The sequence below is a fragment of the Leptodactylus fuscus genome, chromosome 7 (assembly GCF_031893055.1).
Source record: "Leptodactylus fuscus isolate aLepFus1 chromosome 7, aLepFus1.hap2, whole genome shotgun sequence".
Lineage (NCBI taxonomy): Eukaryota > Metazoa > Chordata > Amphibia > Anura > Leptodactylidae > Leptodactylus > Leptodactylus fuscus.
In genome coordinates, this window is record NC_134271.1 from 52,373,857 (window position 1) to 52,394,450 (window position 20,594).

The window sequence follows — 20,594 nt, forward strand, 5'->3', positions numbered from 1 at the left end:
GGTCTTCGGGGAGTAACTCCTGCAGGTAACGGGCCTTATTTACTTACCAATCCCCGCTCCTGCTCACGGCTGCCCTATGCTTCCTCTTCTGCTGATGCGGCTGTGTGCAGAAGCGGGTATCGATATGTATGGCCGCAGGCCCGCGAACCCGACAAACACTGCTATCATTCTACTCTGGGGCATAATAATGCGTGAAGGGGCCACTATGGGGAATAATGGTGTGTGCAGGAGCCACTATAGGGCATAATAGTGTGTGCAGGGGCCACTTTGGGGCATAATACTGTGTGCAGGGGCCACTGTGGGGCATAATACTGTGTGCAGGGGCCACTATGGAGCATAATAGTGTATGCAGCGGCCACTATGCGGCATGATAATGTATGTAGGGGCCACTATGGGGCATAATAGTGTGTGCAGGAATGCGGTTTGTGCAGGAAGGGGGATGGGTCGGGGTTAAGGGGAGGGGCTCTATGTCAAATGTTCACCTTGGGGCTCAGCCATTCCCAGTTATGCCACTGGATACATTATTCTATAAATTGTATATACAGATGTAGCAAGGTGAATTTGTATCTAAATAGCTTCTTTTGTAGAACGTGACAACTCCATACAACACTTCTCTTGTTCAAAGTGAGTCTAGGCTAGGTTAAGAACAAAGCATTTTTATCATGGGAGAAAATCTATGCAGAAAATTAAAAGTTTTTGATACTGATGATCTATTAGGTTAGGTGATCAATAGGTCATCAATATATTGGTGGGTGTCCATCACTCAGCATCCCCACCGCAATCAACTGTTCTTAGCAGCTGCCAGAACTATGCAGTGGATGGAGACAAAAGCAGATCCACTCTGCAGGCCCCACATTTTATCCTACAACCCTTACTAGAATCCCATATAGTTAATATGTATGTGTGTATATGATTTATTCTGTTTTTTACATTTTATAATAGGGTTATTAATGGAGCAAATATGGAGAAAAAAAGAAGTTCATAATAGAAACTGTACTTTGAAAAGATGGAGAAATGTAAATCATCAAGCTGAGGGCCCTCTGTATGTTTACCAAACTATAGTAATAGTTAGCTATAAAGTTCATTATTTTATGGATTCAGACACATTCTAATAGACAATAGAAAGCTGCTGTTAATGTGATAGCCCCCCCCCCCCCCCCGACCTGTGGGGCCTCTGTGCAACTGCCCAGGATGCACCACATACAGTATATGTTCACCCCTGATAGTAATGTGGTATGGGGTATTGTGAGCACTTATTGTAGCTCTGCTATGTCTGATATACATGTGTTTATGCACAGATGTGAATTTTGCAATAAAATAGTCCTGCACTTAAACTATTAACTATTAGGAAAGCATGTAATAATGCTGGCCAGGTGGTTTATAAATGTAATACAATTTTTGCCTTGTTAGCCTTAATATATTTAACAGAATCTGTGATAGAGGATCCTAATAGAGCCTATAATGTAGTTATGAACATAGCCTTAAAGGGGTTGGCCACGATTTTATCCACAGGCTCCACAGAATAGGGAATAACATGCTAATCATGGGGGACTGGCAGCTGGAACTCTTACTGATCACAGAAATGGGGGTCCTATTCCCACCTCTGAATGGAGTGGCTGAACAACCATTCGCACTGTCATTACATTCACTGGACATTCATAGGACTATAGATGAGCACTGTGTTCAGCTTTCTCCAGCAGTCCCATAGACAGTAAATGGGAGACAGTGAGTGGCAGTGTGCACACTTGGCCTGCCGCCACGTTCAGACCGGGGTGCAGACCCCCACTGATCAGTATATTATTCCCTATTCTGTGGAAAGTGTATAAAATTAAACTTGGACCAACCCTTTTTTTTAGCAAACTTCTGAAATGCCATCCAATTTACTTGGCTCCTCTGCACCTCCATTTTATCAATTGGTGGTGACTTCAGCACCCAGATCCTGATTGATTCTGATGTATCACTAAGAAATGCAGAAGTTCACTAAAATGACAGTTAAATTAGTTTTCTCTTAAACATATTTAATTTGTAGGCAATTAAAAGTTAAACCATTTTTTGGAAATATAAATAGTAAAAATTTTTTTAGATCTTTCAACTTTCTCTTGTACTAATGTGATGCCAATGGATGTGACAATGAATGCCATGAATGCCTGGTAGTTATTGTGGCCGGGTTATCTTCTCATACATGTAGTGACCCTGCCTGATAACCTGTCCATAAGGAAGTCATAGCTGGATGCTAGACAATAGAAAGTTCCTGCATAGCAACGGATCAAAACAAGACTCTCATCACTTAGATGTTAAAGAAAATCTTTAATAATCTACAAAATTTGTAATCACTTATGTTTTAATAAAACATTTAATTTTTAATTTAAATATTGTTATGTTAATGGGTAAACCCCTTTAAGGCTAGGATGACGTTTGCATCATAGTCTCCATTAGGAGTCTTTTATGGCAGATTCGATTAAAAAAAAAAGCAAAAAAAAAAAAAAAAAATGTCACACTTGTAAAAAGATGTAGCGGAAATACAAGCACAGATGCAAAACTAGCCTAAGAAGGGATTTTTACATGACCCAAATATCAAATGTATTTACCATTTATTGAAATCAGTACTACATTCAAAATTAAATTTCTATATTATTATTATTTTATTATTATATATTCATATTGTTATTATCACTATTATTATTTTTATTATAACTATTGTTATTTTTTTTTTTTCATTTATTCTTATTCATTCATCTATTCTCTGTTACATTTTCTCTCTCCCACACTGTTTTTCTTGAGATTTTGTGCACAATTTGTAGCCCCATATAATGCAGGTTTGGCTATATCGTATTTAGTCCGCTGTATGTGAAGGTGCTTTTCCTCTGTGGATTCATACATTATCTCTGTGACTGTTCTTACCATCACAGCACTGATCAATGGTCTTGTTATACTTCTTATGTGTTTCTCTCGCTATTATGCCATAATAGATGTCCTCATTTATAGAAATTTCTCTAGTTGCTCATACCTGCGCTGACACATCGCAGCAGACCATTGGGACAGAAGATATTTTGTGCTGCTGCTGTATTTAACTGCTATGTTTAGCTCACTAAAGATAGCCCAGATTGCATACATTGTACCAACCCTGCAGCTGAAGGTTTCGGTCTGTCTGAGTTATTACTCCCTAGATGTCAACAATGTTTGGATTCACTGACAACAAGCAGAGCTTTAGGAAACATGAGGAAATGAAACAATAAATGAAACACATTAGAAAGTTGAATTTTCTGTAGACTGACAGTCATCCTGTTGCAGAACATTGTAGTTAAACTTTCCCAATTCTAAAATGACTGATAACAGAAAACATTATATTACTTTCTACGTATTACGTTAGTGAATATTTACTGCCTATTCTCTATATGTAAGCATATGAAAATAAGGCTAGGTTTTATGTCCGTTGCTCTCATTTATCACAAGTGGAGAGCAATGGATGTTAAATGACCGATGTAGGTGGAGACCCCTCTGTCTGGTGTCTGTCTGTCTGTATTCACATCCATGTAAAAACAGAACACAAGATTAGGTTTTCTACTTTCCTGACAGAAGAAAAAGTTCTGCATGTAAGACTACTAAAATAAATTCACATGATGGTAGAAAGTATCCATCAAGATTTTTACAATGTAGTCAATGGGACTGGATGCAGATGGAGGGGGCTTCGTGTCTACTTCCATGAATGTCCATTGCTCTCATCCTATTATGGATGACAGTGAAAGACTGTAGTAAAGGTAGTATGAACTTACCATCATACTTCTATGTAACATGTTAATATAAAAAAGTTGATGCCATGATATATATATATATATATATATATATATATATATATATATATATATATATATACAGTCCTATGAAAAAGTTTGGGCACCCCTATTAATCTTAATCATTTTTAGTTCTAAATATTTTGGTGTTTGCAACAGCCATTTCAGTTTGATATATCTAATAACTGATGGACACAGTAATATTTCAGGTTTGAAATTAGGTTTATTGTACTAACAGAAAAAGAGCAATTTGCATTAAACCAAAATTTGACCGGTGCAAAAGTATGGGCACCTCAACAGAAAAGTGACATTAATATTTAGTAGCTCCTTCTTTTGCAAAGATAACAGCCTCTAGTCGCTTCCTGTAGCTTTTAATCAGTTCCTGGATCCTGGATGAACGTATTTTGGACAATTCCTCTTTACAAAATAATTCAAGTGCAGTTAAGTTTGATGGTCGCCGAGCATGGACAGCCCGCTCTCAAATGATCTGAAAACAAAGATTGTTCAACATAGTTGTTCAGGGGAAGGATACAAAAAGTTGTCTCAGAGATTTAACCTGTCAGTTTCCACTGTGAGGAACATAGTAGGAAATGGAAGACCACAGGGACAGTTCTTGTTAAGCCCAGAAGTGGCAGGCCAAGAAAAATATCAGAAAGGCAGAGAAGAAGAATGGTGAGAAGAGTCAAGGACAATCCACAGACCACCTCCAAAGAGCTGCAGCATCATCTTGCTGCAGATGGTGTCACTGTGCATCGGTCAACAATACAGCGCACTTTGCACAAGGAGAAGCTGTATGGGAGAGTGATGAGAAAGAAGCCGTTTCTGCAAGCACGCCACAAACAGAGTCACCTGAGGTATGCAAAAGCACATTTGAACATGCCAGCTTCATTTTTGAAGAAGGTCCTGTGGACTGATGAAACAAAGATTGAGTTGTTTGGTCATACAAAAAGGCGTTATGCATGGAGTCCAAAAAAAACAGCATTCCAAGAAAAACACTTGCTACCCACTGTAAAATTTGGTGGAGGTTCCATCATGCTCTGGGGCTGTGTGGCCAATGCCGACACTGGGAATCTTGTTAAAGTTGAGGGTCGCATGGATTCCACTCAGTATCAGCAGATTCTTGAGAATAATGTTCAAGAATCAGTGACGAAGTTGAAGTTACGCCGGGGATGGATATTTCAGCAAGACAATGATCCAAAACACCGCTCCAAATCGACTCAGGCATTCATGCAGAGGAACAATTACAATGTTCTGGAATGGCCATCCCAGTCCCCAGACCTGAATATCATTGAACATCTGTGGGATGATTTGAAGCTGTCCATGCTCGGCGACCATCAAACTTAACTGAACTTGAATTGTTTTGTAAAGAGGAATGGTCCAAAATCCCTTCATCCAGGATCCAGGAACTGATTAAAAGCTACAGGAAGCGACTAGAGGCTGTTATCTTTACAAAAGGAGAATCTACTAAATATTAATGTCACTTTTCTGTTGAGGTGCCCATACTTTTGCACCAGTCACATTTTGGTTTAATGCATATTGCACATTTTCTGTTAGTACAATAAACCTCATTTCAATCCTGAAATATTACTGTGTCCATCAGTTATTAGATGTATCAAACTGAAATGGCTGCTGCAAACACCAAAATATTTAGAACTAAAAATGATTAAGATTAGTAGGGGTGCCCAAACTTTTTCATAGGACTGTATATATATAAAGTGGTTTATTATCTTTGCTCCCAGCATATATGTATATTCGAAATACTATATATTAACTATTAATTATATATTATTTAAATTAAAATAAATAGCATTTTTTTAGATTATGATAAAAATATAATATTATAATTTATTATGAATAATAATAATAATAATAATAATAAGACAATTTTACAGAGTAGTACATAGGCTTTCATTCACCCGAGACAAAGATTCTTCTCACTGTTGTAAATACTCTGGCCATTGTACCGTACTGTAGAGAACATTCTTGGCACCCCCTAATTCATATATTTTCTACAAAAGTTTTAGTAAAAAATCTATAAAAATTAGATGAAACATAATCATGCAATTTTATATCTGAAGTTATGTAGTTTTCTGACTAAGATATACATAGTTAAATATTCCATCGTATTGAAAATTTTAAAAGAATGAGAATAACATTAGTAACAACGTACAAGTCCATTTATACCTGTCAAGACAGGGATACAGAGTAATAATACTATTACTGATACTTCTAATAATAATAATAGTAATAATAATAGCGATGCAAATCGTACTAAATAATAATTCTATCCATGACATATAATTTATTGACCTATGTATTTCCTAAGTGTCCTTACCCCTCAGAAGCCATTATGTATCCTCATGATTAAATCAATTTAATTTCAAATAGATATAATCCTGATTTCTTTCATTAGCTTTGTGTCATCTGTATCATGATAGTGAATGTCCTCCCAAGGCATCCAAACATCTGAACCAGTTGACCCTGAAACTGACACTTAGATTCAGGAAGGTTTCTGTGAAGGCCCTAATGTCTCTGTGCTGTGGTAGGAATGACAGGGGGACGCTATGTCCTGCCACATTCCAATGTTTCCATGTTCTGCATTTGAGGTGACAGTGTAGTCCTCCTCATCAGAGGTTGTCAGAGGATTGTGACTATATATATATATATATATATATATATATATATATACACACACACACACACATATATATATATATATATATATATATATATATATATATATATATATATGGTATATATATGTTTGTGTGTGTTGTATGTGAGTCAGGCTATGTTCATACTAGTATAAGGCTTTAAATTGTGGTTTTGATATGGATTTTCTCCAGCAAATTGCATTACAGTGTCTGTGGATGGGGTGAAAAACATCCTCACAGAAAAATGAGTATGTTGTAGATTTTCAACTTCAGATTTTTTTCTCTCCATCTTGAGGTAGCCTTAGGGATATACATGGCTTTTTTACAGCTGTGTTTTATACTATAGAGGTGTATCAGCCCTCTAATCTACCTCTGTAAGCTGCTGATTTCATATAAAGGAATACAGAGATGTTATTCAGCTCCTATTTCTCTATATAGGAGTCATATTGAGCCTGAGCGGTAGTGCATGCAGGCTATACAGCCTCATACTTACTGCCATACCAGCTCTCTGTACTGCCAGACGGGGACCGTGCACAGGGCTCGGCTGTGTCCATGAGCCTTAAATATATAAATTATTCCAATAGCTACTTTATCACCATGCGCCTCTTGTCAAATTATCTGTTGAAGTGTAACCCTTCATATATCTTTCATTTTCCCCAGCAATGAGTGAGTTCATAGTGTCGAGGTTTACTCTCTGACATATTCTGTGGCTGCTGTATGTGACGGCTTGTCTGACATGCAGAGAATATTTATGCAGAGAACATTTATTTTCTAAAGCGGGTAATACTTTATTTTGATGAAGCGTATTTTTGTGTATACAGTTCTGAATCCTACTACAGAGGAGAAAATTTCTATAGCAGAAAATTACTAACCCCCTCCCCCAAAGAAAAAAAAAAATAACGGGGTAATTTGTGAAAATTACTACTTCTCTCTCAGTGGAGCATAATTATGAAGACTGGCATATTAACGCTAGTCTTTACATTCATTTATGATGAGGGGCACTTGTCTCCTCCAACGGGCCACACACTTGTATCAGTGTATAGCTGACGTACATTTCAGTGATCATTTGGCCCAGTAAACTGGCATAAATTATATTTAAAGGGGTTGTCCCATCACAAGGATCCTATCTATACTGCTTGTTAATGTGGATGTAAGACTTTTCCTAAATACATTGCTTCAGCAAAACTGCTTTGTTTGTCCACTATCTTACTTTATTCAATTCTTTGTGGCCACAGCCCTGACTTAGCTGCTCATGAGTCCAGTGATGTATCTGCCTGCTCTCAGGGGGGAGGGAGGAGGGGCTAAGTGCAGGGAGCGAGCCTGTGTATCTAGCTATTCCTGTGTATACACCACGTGACCTAGCTTCCTGTTAGCAGATAGGGGAGAGGAGCTGCTTTCATTTCTTCTGTTCTCCCAGTTATCAGGCTAGCTAATTCAGTTGTGTTCATTATGGCAGAGACAGGCAGTCTCTGTATGTAACACAGAATGGAGTTGCTGCTGCCTGTACTTCATAGTCCAATGTGGGTGGGCGGAGCTACATGCGAATTTGGGGGCGGGGCTAAACAACAGGATGCCTGTGAAACCCCGCCCACCAAATGATGCAAGAAACCAGGAAGAAAGAAGATTTTACAAGAGTGAAGACTGCTGAGTATGTGAGGTGGGAATGCCCCTTTAATTTAGCATTTTTTTGTGAAAGTGGTGTGAATAGCCAGTTGCAAGTTTTGCAACTTTTTTACACTAGATATGAGTTGTAGAAAAACCCGACATGTAGGTTTTTTCTGTCCGCTTGAAAATTCGGACATCTTTACAAACGGACAGTTAAGGACAGGCACGGAGTGCAATAGAACGCACCCGATCGCCATTTAAGTGAATGACAAGTGTCACGGACACAGCTAGTGTCCGCTGCTATTGTCCGTGCAAGATTTTGAGCGGACACTAGGAACGGACACTAGCTGACGGACAATGACAGTAGTGTGAACGCCCCCTTACACTCATAAAAGGGGCTCATGAGTCGGGATCCCTCTCTCTGCTATGCAGGGGTATAACATGAAGCTTTTGGACCCAATGCCAAACCTGTACCAGGCCCCCAACTTTAATGTATCATTTATAGTACTGGTCACCTTGCAGGCCTCCCAAAGCTTCAGGGTTCAGGTGCAACCGTACCCTCTGGACCCTCTAAAGTTACACCCCTACTGCCATGTAGATAAACACCAGTATTATATGGCACATGATAGATGAAGGCCCTCTTACAGATTTTGTATTGGGACCCAGGAGTGTTGCATTCCGTCTCTGAACAGAACAAACAAATATATCTAAGGGGGGGCTAAGTAGAAGTCTGACTACTTGACAGAGAACAGACCAACAACTCATGTTCGCTGTTGATTTTGGATTTTAGGTGGAAATGTTCCTTAAGCCGTGCCAATGATAATGGCAGAGTTAACTTGTCAGTAGGAACATCTTCAGTTCCGTGCAGTCCTGCTGCTCATGTTGCTGGCAGGTGAAGCCTTTACGTAATGCTCTTGAATCTAGCACTGAGATACTATTTTGGAGAGGTCATTTTCAGAGTGAGTTACAGTGCTAAGTACGTCAGGAAAGGCAGCCGAGTTGGGATAGGATAGAATAACGGATTGTGGGTTAAGGAAGCGGCACAGAAAAATATAGCCACATACTGCGTTTACAAGCTGTGTTCCCAGCTGACCCAGTGTATCACCTTCCCCAGGGGTGAGGATGGTTGAGCCTCTCTAACTTCAGAACCATCTATCCCATCTGCTGTGATCTTACATGTGACACCAGAAACAGAATTAATCTCTTCAGACTTGCAGAAACCATGAGGTTAGGTTTATGCTACCTACTTGTTTATAGCTTGAAAAAACTAAAACACTTGCTCAAGTTAACTCTTCATATTATTGTAGTGACTCAGGGTAACGTGGACTGAAGCAGGATATTCCACCTCTTTATATTAATGCAATAAGATATTATTTAATAGAATGACCATTTTATTATGTGGACTAAGAGAGACCTGAGCCCTTAGGCATTAGCAACCACTATAGCCATCATAAACTGGACTATGGTTAAAGGGGTTGTCAATGTTTATAAAATCATGGCTACTTTCTTCCAGAAATAGTGCCACATGACACATTGCGTGTGTTTTTGTACTTTAGCCTCATTGTGTTAGTTACTAGGTGTGGTACTGCTTTGGAAGAAAGCTGTCATGATTTTCTAAGCCTTTAATACAATTATTTGAGGAACATTTGCATCTCCTTTTTTGGTGTAGATTCTGCATCAAAACATGAAGAAGTGCTTTAAAGGGGTTGTCCCACGTCGCATACTCACCACTCTTCGCTGCAGTAAATTCTTCTGTCTTCCGGCTTTGTTGTGTCATTGGTGGGCGGGGTTACATAAGCAAAGCCAGCGGCGAGAAGTCGTCGCTTCTATTCCGCTCCTCCGCCCCTCCCTCCCCTCCGGAATATCAGCATCACTCCTGCTGCTGCTGGCTTCACCTGTGCCGGCATCTACACTCCCCGGCATCCGCCTCTCTATTACAGCGGATGCCAGGTCTGTATTGGTGGCCCCTCCCCCCCCCAAGTATAAACTACCCCCCTCCAGGCTCGCTCCCATTCACTTAGCCCCACCTCCCTCCCCCCTCAGAGCAGCAGATACATCACTTGACTCATGACCAGATAAGTCAAGGGATGTGAAGAAAAAAAAAATGAATAAAGTAAGATAGTGGACAAACAAAGCAGTTTTGCTGAAGCAATGTATTTAGGAAAAGTCTTACATTCACATTAACAAGCAGTATAGATGGGATCCTTGTGATGGGACAACCCCTTTAAGATAAGATAAGATAATCCTATAATAGTTCCAACATGGGGAAATTCAGTGTGTTACAGCAGCATGGATAATACAATAATATATTACAAGAAAGATCACATACAAGCTCATAACAGATAGAAAAGATACTAGGAGTCATAGCAACTAAAAAAAAAAAAAGACTTCAGGATCATTTAGCTCTCTGTGGGGAGTGATCTTTGCTTACCGCTGTGTGGATTATACAGCCTGACCATGGTTGGGAGGAAGGATCTCCGATAGCACTACTTCTCACACTTGGGGTGAACAAGTCGGTCACTGACAGTACTTCCCAGTGCTGTGTCAGTCTCATACATGGGATGGGAGTTGTTCTCCAGCATGGAGCTCACCATGGATAGTATCCTTATAACTATATTGCTGCAGGCTCTCTCCACCATAGTACTACTACTGGTAGTGTCTTAGCCATAGAAGTCACAGTGCTTATAGCTGACCTATCTGGGCATATTCTTGTCACTATCAGTGGTGGTGTAGTCAATGAGATGGGGTAGGAGATATAGCCAAGATACTTTTTGCCTGGGGCAAGAAAGCTGGTGTTCTTTTCCATTTTATTTTTCATTGGCATTTTGTGGAGGAAATAAGAAGAATATAACATATTTGTACTGTCCTTGAATACATTTTTATAGAAGAGAGTCAGATCACCTCAGTGACATCTTTTTTCTAGGGTAAACACATACAAAGTGACTACTGACTCTTCATAATCCAATCCCATTGATTAACATTGTCACCTACCGCTGAACTCTTTCCAATTTCATTAAGCCTTCTCAAAAGTCAAGTTCCAAAATTACATTCAAGGTGATTTCTTTCAGACATGCCAATATCATGCCATGTCTGAATATCAAACCGTACAAGCATTGTCCAACGGCACTCAAGCTTTCTTCTAATAACTACAATACATCCGGCCATCTTGAGGATTCTATATACACCTAAACTAGACATTGAAACATGGTTGGAAAATAATACATATGGAGGGTCTTGTATAAATACAATCATTGACAACAAAAAAATAATGCACACAGACAGAAAGATCGGATTGCTGCAAAACTCGGCATGTAGTCATGTCTCCGGCAGAAATGTAATTGATTACAGGTGTGGGCTAACTAGACACTGTGTCTTGCCACAAGAGGGCGTATAATGTTCTTCTCTGCTGTCTCATAAAAAGGCTTTCAGGCTACTTTTGGGTAGTGTACTTTTTGGTGAAAGATTGTTGGCTTCTAGACAAGTTTCTTGATGCACTTGAATGCATTTTGTTGACTGAGTGACTGGAGAACAGATCATTGGACTGAGAAAAGCAGAATATTTTTTTAATGTGATGGCACACAGTCAGTGAACATTTGATCCAATGACAAGCATAAGCAGCTCCCACAGTTTCCTTGTCCATCATCCAGACCTTCATTAACGATCAGACCATTTCCAGGTGGTTAGCAGTAAGAAATATGGTGTTATGGCATCTATTACATGTCCCATTATTGCCTTCATTTACAGTGGTGAATTAAGAAACCAGGTTTGCTATGGACTGGAACTGCATTGTCTTTAGCGAAAAATCCAGGTTCTGTTTGTGATCCGACAATGGTTAGGTTTGAGTATGAAGGCCTCGTGGTGAGTGCTTCAATCTTGTCTTTGCTTAGGAGGGATCCAATTGCTGATATGAAGATCTTGGGAGCCATTAACAGTTGGTCACTCTTAATAGATATACATTGGACACTAGCAGCTTAGCAATACATCCTGCAGCCATATGTGTTGCTTCTGCTGACAGAGCTTCCAATTGGCATTTTTCAGTAGGATAATGCTTGACCACACACAGCAAAGGTATCCTAGGAATATCTACATTATATTACAACACTTCCTTGGCGTGCCTGGTCACTAGATTATTCGCCAATCAAGCATTTATGGAACTAGCTAGGAGGTAAACTATAACACGTTAAAAGTGTGAAGGATCTATGGGCCCATCTGCAACATCTGTGGGCAAATGTGCCACTGGATATCATATTGAACCTATATCCCTCCATGCTAATGTGTATCTCATCTTGTATCCAGGCTACAGATGGACCATCAAGGTACTAGAGCTTTCTATCAATTGTACAGTTTTCCCCAAAAAATGTATCCTTTCTCTGTAATATTGTAATCACTTACATATATCATCATTACAGTTACACACACAAACTTTTATTTGATTCCAACAATTCCTTATTTGTGTCTTATTTATTTATTTATTTTGAAGAACAAATTTGTTGTTACTGATAAAAAAAAAATGGTAAAATGTTTTTATATTTTATATTTTCTAAATCGAGACATGTAATTTTGACTCCAGTTTGCTGTCACACAGACACGCAGTGCAACTGATAAAAGACCCATGGGGAGAGAGGTTATTTATGGCCTATTATTATTGGCCATATAACAGGTAGCTGTCACAGCTATAATATTACACAAGGAAGTGATAGGACAATACTTAGGCAAGATATATATTTGGGTTTCCTCTGGGGAATATTTCTGGGGAATAGGTGAATCAGTACTGTTTAGAGGTTACAGAGGCAATTGATATTGGTTAAGGTCAAAAGTAGGACAAGTTAATTTGGTTTTCTAATAGAATTTGGATCTCCATGGTTTGTACTGAATTCCTATTGATCTGATGTTATATTCTTTTTGGTGGGTTAGAATGAAGACTCTGATCTTTCATGAAGAAGCATATATTCCCAACACCAAGTATCTGCTCAAAGGTTTCATATGGGAAAGGATCCAGATTCATATCATTGTTCTTTAGGATATAAAGGGAATAGATCCATTAATTTGGCATTCACCCTTATGTGATAAAACTAGTAGGATTCACCCACGGGCATCCAGTGGTATAAAGTGCAGTCCTTGATGACAGTATTAAAGTGCCATATGGTTAAGGATCCTTTTGTTGGTATTTCTGCAGGTAACAATCCTACATATGGTGATACAGTAGGAATACACATTAGTACACACTGTGTGTGACCTAATGGACAAGCCTCTTATTCCTAGTAACACCAGAAGTGTACAAGACTGGACAACTATTGAATTATATGTAATCTTTGTGCTATTATCGCAAGTTATCGAGAACTCTTGATTTAATGCCCTTCATTTAGTAATATTGTTCATACTTTTCAGGCATGTTCCACTGTCATGTGACTCAGCATAAGTTCCAATAATTCTTTAGAAAGGCTCCTAAGACTGTACGTGTGAAATAAGAAAACGTAGTTGGTCAATTGTAATGGGCAATTAACAGTAATGGTTCTTGCTTTGTTGTTTCAAAGATTTTCCTATGAATTTAATAATGATGAACATCATAATTACTGTGCACATGTTTTAGGCAGGTGTGAAAAAAATCAGTAAGAATACGTTCAAAAATAGCGGTGTTAATAGTTACTTTTTTTATTAGCAAGATGAAGTCAATGTACGATGGAGAAATTTAAATCAAATCAATATTTAAGGGGGAGTCCAAAGACCCGAAAGTGGTGATATGACCCCCACAGAGCACTGATCTTAACGTCATCAAGTCTGTTTGGGATTACATTAAGAGACAGAAGGATTTCAGCAAGCCTACATCCAAAGAAGATCTGTGCTTAGTTTTCCAAGATGCCTGGGACAATCTCTCTGCCAAGTTCCTTCTAAGGGGGAGTTCACACGGAGTAACGTGCCGCGTGACCTGGCCGCGTTATTTTGCACCCGCAAAATCACGGCTGCAAAATAACGCAGCGTATACGATCCCAGCTCCCATTGAAATCAATGGGAGCATATACGGCCCGCAAAATCTTACACGGCGTATACATGCCAGGTCACGTGACACGTTACTCCGTGTGAACTCCCCCTAAAACTGTGTACACGTGTACCTAGAAGAATTGAAGCTGTTTTTTAAGTTAAAAGGTGGTCACACAAATATTTATGTGATTTAGATTTCTATTTTGATCATTGGTTTAATTTCTCTAATTGACAATTAACTATTAACATTTCTAGTTTTGAAAACATTCTCAACCTACAGGATTTTTCCAACATATGTTAATCTTAAGCAGGATACATGACACTGAGCATCTTGGTTAACCCTTAAGTACTATCATGGTGTCTATCATACACCACTATGATACACATATCATTATGATAGACACCATGATAGTACTTAAAGGTTAAAGTGCACATACCCTCATTATAAAGTAGTGGGTACTAATTTGTAGACTAAGAATAGTAAACAGTAAAGTTAATGTTTCCACTGGATAATAGCTCATCTTACAAAATCACCTTCGTTTTCACTAATATAGCATATGACATTTACAATCTTATCATCTTTGTCTCCAGAAACTGAAGTTCTTTTTTTCCTGTTTGCAGGTGAAGTAAAGTCGGTGAGCTTCAGTGAGCTCGCCCACTCTGCTCCTCCAGTGACTTCAGACCCTCCTCATTTTAGACTTTTCCACAGAGGACTGCTGTTAATCTACTTTCCAATGGACATGCAGAATCATGAACCTCATCATTGTAAATACCATTGACACTGGTGGGACTTTTGGTTGCATGCTTTTCTTAGGATCTTTCTAATGCTTTCTAATGACGACCACCCTATGTATGAAGTGCTTCTGGTCAATCATTACTCTCGATATGCAACAGGTTCAGTGAAGGAGCCACCTATCCTTCAAATTTCGGGCCAATGACTATTCCAGTGGATTCTGTCTTGAGAATGGATAGAACTGCACTACGTTGTTCCAAATGTCCTCAGGTGACCATGTGGCGTAAGCTTAACATGATGTAAACTCAAGCTTCAGACTGTAGGATATTTCCATATATACAACTAACCCTCAGGATCTTTTCTTTACATTGCTGGTATTTCCTTCAGTCTACCGTTCACAATCTCTCCCAGGATTTCCACCCAAGACGCAGAAAATCATCTTTCCAACAAACTCCTAATATACATCTTTTATACTTTTCCAATGGATAAAAAGACGATGGTTGATGAATGACAGTGAACTGTTACAGTGACTACACTCAAAAGTGACAAGCAATGAAGCATTCTTTGTATATACTTCTGTATAAATTATCATTGTATATAAATGTAAAAGTAAACAGCTTCCCTGCTGGGGGAGATTGAAAGGGTAATGAAGCCCCCCAGGGCAAGGAAGAGGGGGCTACGCATGGTACAGATGTCTGTGCTGGTCCTTATGTATCCATCTGTGATGATAGGGGAAATCCTTATACAGTTTAATGTATAGAACTCAGCTCTCACCAGCATTTCATTGACTTCCATTGAGCATTAACAATGTATAAAATGATATAATTTAGTATAGTTTCTTTAACTAATACCCTATTCACCATGTACATTAGATGCACAAGGACATGTATACACTTCGTGCTGCCATAGTCTATTGCCCCAGATTAGTACCCTGCATGTTTATTCTACTTGGGCCAAATACCCTGCCCCATGTCTTTGATTGGGTAAATATGGCTGATAGACCTAAAAATGAATACAATGTTGGGGAAAGGTTCAGCTGCCCCAAAACAGTGCAGCCCCAGGCATGTGCCTCCATAGGATTATATGATAGATTCAGCCCTGTAGGGGCAAAATATTTAGTCTATTATTAGAGTACTACATCAGATAAAACATGTCAATACCACTGTTCCATTTCCCATTGAGAAATCAATAGCAAAGAAGGGACACATATGAAATTTGGTATGCTGGGAAAAGGAGCTGTAACGTATATGAGCCGATAGTAAACTCAGCTACATATGGAGAGGTCCCTTTGGTTACGGTCCTAGACCACAGCTCTGGTTTCATATCTGTCCTCTCCTCTGACTTATATCAATAAGAATTTTGTCTGTTTTTTTTATTAGTCTTACCTTTCTTATTAATTTCCATTAGACGCCAGTTGGAAAGAAACAATCAATAAAAACACTTAAAAAGACTAATGTGATATTGAATTGACTATTACAGGAAAATATATAGGTGTAAATGGCTTATGAAGGAATGGGACATAAGCTATAGCACAGTAAATATAGTTTTCAGGAGACTTTCTTTAAAAAAAAACAAAACCCTGAGTATGAAAGAATTCATCTCGGCCTCATAGGATGCGTCACTAATATCCAAACGTTTGGGGACAAGTAGTAAGAACAAAGTGACAGCAATGGTAGGAATGTGCCAAACCACTTGCATTTACCAGATGTTGGCATGGTCCAGAAATGACTGTAGTGGGCCGACCACTAGGCCCGCAAAGATTGTCATGTAGAGCTAACACTACAGCTCTCACTTTATATTAGCTATGGTGTTAGCTCTGTGGACCCACAGTGGGCAAAAAAGTACAAAACCTACAAAGGTAAAGCTTTTAGGACATAAAGATTTATGGTATCATTTGTTTGGCTTGATTTGCTTATCCCTCAAACCATAGAATGGAATTGTTTTAGCTTTTAATCTCCTAAATTCACCAAAATCCCAAACCCAATGCATCCTAGTGGCCTGAAAAAAAATGCAGACTGATGTACATATTGGCAAAACTGGAATCAGGTGGAAATATTCACTTATTTTCATTTAAGAAGAAGAGATTACACGAAACGATAGAGAAAATAGAAGTGATAGACCTGAGGTTTACTGTTCCTTTAAGATATTGGCAATAGATAATCTCAACATAACCTCCCATAAAGACGTGATGTGAATCTATAATTAGATCATTATGTCTTACATCATGGGATGCTGGGAGAATACTAAGGACATTGCCTGACGCAGAGTGTACTGATGTCACAGTGTTTTCCTATGTCCCTGGCATGAAGTAACGTTGTAAGATCCAGTAGAATGGAATGCTATATCTAACAAATTCTCAGCATGTCATGTCGCTTTAAAATATATGCAGTGTATACAAACCAATGATTATCTGAGCATAACATGTAGAACTGAAAGCTATATTTATACTATATGTTCCTATAGGTACTAGGTCCTCTAATACTAATGAATAGAAGGAATCCTAAAAGCATTAGGAGGTGCATAAACAATTCATACCTCCAGGTTGAATAGAAATTTGCAATATTTAAATAGTAACACATATTAACCTTATGACAACTGGACGTGGAGTGGCGTGGAGCACCAAACACCATAAAATTAGTTGGCAAGGCTAAATTCTCTAGGTGGCATATTTTAAAAATTTGAAAGTAAATAATTAAATTTGGGGAAAAAGTTGCTGTCACCACTATATATGCTTCAATGGAATGTGACAAGGAAGGAATGTAAGAATTTTGGATTTGATCCAAAATTAAAGGAATACTACAGGCAAAAATGAGAATACATAAATGAAATGTACACTTAGTGCTGACTAAACTTTTCCTGTGTATCAGACATCTGCCAGGAAACTCTTAATTGCTCCTTCTGTCTCTTCCGATTATTGCTTCCTTCTTATTACCTTTTTAGTTTTGCTCAAGCTGAGACTAGTATAGAGGTATAGCTTGAAGCTCCTGGTCCCGAAGCAAAGCCTGTACTTGGGCCTTTCTACCAACATTGTGCTATTTACAGTATTGGTGTCCATCTACTTGGTGGAGTGGCGGGCAACAGGATTCAGCTTTATCTCTATAGTTATGCCCCTGGACTGGCACACTTTATGGAACATGCTTAGCAGTATTTGTTGACTGTCTGCTGAGGCATTACACAGAAGAAAGTAGGGGAAAATATGGGGCATTGACTGCAAAGCCTCATCCCAATCAAACTAATGTTGCAAGATTTATGTCAAGAATTGTTTCTGATAACAAAATAGAATTTTACATGCAAAATAATAAAGGTTAAAAAAATAAAATAATAATAATAATAATAATGAATACACGGGCCTACAAGCACAGTCCATTGTCCACTGGTTTACAGCATTCACATACAGCAAGCTTTGCTACTATTTTCAGATGATTGAATCCCTATACACTTTGATTTTAGATTAATCGCACCTTTACATTGACCACTTATTTAGAATGACTGGTCATTCCTAATAATTATCATAATAATAGATGAGTCACATATCATTTATTCTTGTATTTTAAGATGATGAGAAATGTTTTTATGATTGGTGGAGATCTCTGGGACCCCACTGATCCTGAGAATAAAGGGTTTTCTAGGTTTCACGGGCATAGCGGTGCTCCTAGTCTACCAAACTGGCCCATGTACTGCAGTTCCCTACACAGGGAAAACAGACAAGTGGATGCTGAAGCTTTGTGTCGTCTTCATTCTCAGGATCACAAGGGTTTCCAGAGAGTGGACCCTCATGATCATAAAGTGATGACATATTGTAGTGATATACCATCACTTTACAAGATTGAACTAACATTTGAAGTCTAGAACAAGCCTTCGTAGACCTACTCTGTCCAGTGGCACTTCTGTCTAGACCTGACAAGTGACATATCTTAGACAGATTGGTTGATAGGGATGTACTACCTGTCACCCCTTGGTAAATTGGGGTTATTAGGCAATATATCCCTAACAATCAGACTGTACAGTCACAATAAACCAAAAGCTACAAACAACAGTTGAAGAATCCCATTGTGTTAGAATAAGCTACAGGGTTCAGGTGAGGTTTCTGTTGTTTTGATGTCAAGAACATTATATAATGGGAGATTTTTGCTATAAAAAGTAACAGAACCATCAATTGAGGCTCTGAATGGTCTGTGTGAACACAACCTAAATAACACAAATGATTAAAGAAATGTATTCACTTTAATCACCAGATGGCTCCACGTCACTTACATGCAGACTTGGTTGGTAAAAAAAATGATAAATTGGGTGAATTAATAATTTTGACCAAACTCTAGTCACCATCAATGACTATAAATATATAAAGATTGTTATATTTTATCCAACTTATTGGGAAAAGGAACATCATGTCAAGGCTCAATGAGCTATCTCCTGTTACAATCTGGTCTTCCAGTCCAACTCATGTCCAACAAGATCTCTGCAACTTGGCCGCATTATTTTTGGGTTGGTGGGATAAAACTAGATTGGTATGTGAATGTCCAGAAGTTATGTGGTTCCAAGTTCTTCTCTTTCACAGATATCTCTTGCAGGAACAATTTAAGTGTTTTACAAGACAAGAGTGGAACATCATTGTGCCCTGAGCGACCTCTCCCGTCTTCCTTATTATAAGATACCACTGACCGGCTATGTTTGTGTAATATATTATTTATTAATGGATACAATGATCTCTGTGTCTGGCACAAGGAAATGGATTATACTTATGTTACCATGATTTAAATATAATTATTAATTTATCATTTATTTATTAAATTTGTCTAGCAAAGTTCCACTTGCTTCATAAATGCGTTTATTAATATCACTCGTCTTGTCTTTGTTTTTCTCAGGTCTTCTTTTTCATCTTATGATTATTCCTCTATACCTCCATTCATCTTTTCTTCCATACCTCAAACTGAAACTCTTCTTAGGTAATAAGAACATTCAGAAGAATAATTGACCAATAAAGATGACCTTGTCCAAAGATCCACTTAGATTCTAGGTGTCATTTTCAAAATTCTGTTGATGTGTTGTTAATATCTGAGGGATGTGTGGTTCATGATATTAGGATTAATAATTAAGTGCCCCTTCAATGTCAGATATCTAGTACATTTTATCAAGAATTACATGTTATATGGTGTAATTAGGATGCCAGTGCCTCAAGTATGCACACCAATAGAGGGCGCTGACTGAGAATGTGCAAGTCTATCTTCCATGATGTAATTAGGAAGACAGAGTCTCAGTCAAGACATCCAATAGAGGGCGCTCCCTTTAACATCATGCCGACCTTCTCACAGGCCTTTGTTTGCAATGATGTTGGGATTTTACCAGTCTCTCAGCCAAGGACAGCTGTTTCGATGTATTTGCATCTCATCAGCTTGGCGCAGAGAGGACTGATCTGGCAGAGGTGTGAGGCTTAGACAGGGTTGAGGGGATATTGTCTATTGGATGGATCTTTATTGGATGTCTTGACTGAGACTCTGTCTTCCTAATTACATCATGCAAGATAGACTTGCACATTCTCAGTCAGCGCCCTCTATTGGTGTGCATACTTGAGGCACTGGCATCCTAATTACATCATGGGAGTCAGATTTGCATATTCTTCCCATGTTCCTTTGCACAGTGGAGCGCTCATGGCTTAATAAGACTCCACACACCTAAATGGTGGTTTTCTCCCTATGGAGTGACGATAACCCCTCAACAATGTTATATGGTCTTATAAAACAAGAAGCTTGAATCTTCTTGAAGTCCAACAGTCCCTATGCTAAAATTGTCTACCTGTATCAGCAGCCTAGGCCACAATGACATAATATGTAA

At 38.6% G+C, this 20,594-nt stretch overlaps 1 protein-coding gene across 1 annotated transcript in view; it reads left to right on the plus strand.

The window, feature by feature from the left end:
* MAF (MAF bZIP transcription factor) overlaps window positions 1–19,598 on the plus strand; it is a 55,565-nt gene extending 35,967 nt beyond the window's left edge. Inside the window, exon 3 of the mRNA XM_075281910.1 lies at window positions 14,651–19,598. The gene's annotated coding sequence lies outside the window, so the exon portion shown is untranslated. The remainder of the gene's footprint in view (window positions 1–14,650) is intronic.
* The last annotated feature ends 996 nt before the right edge of the window (window positions 19,599–20,594 follow it).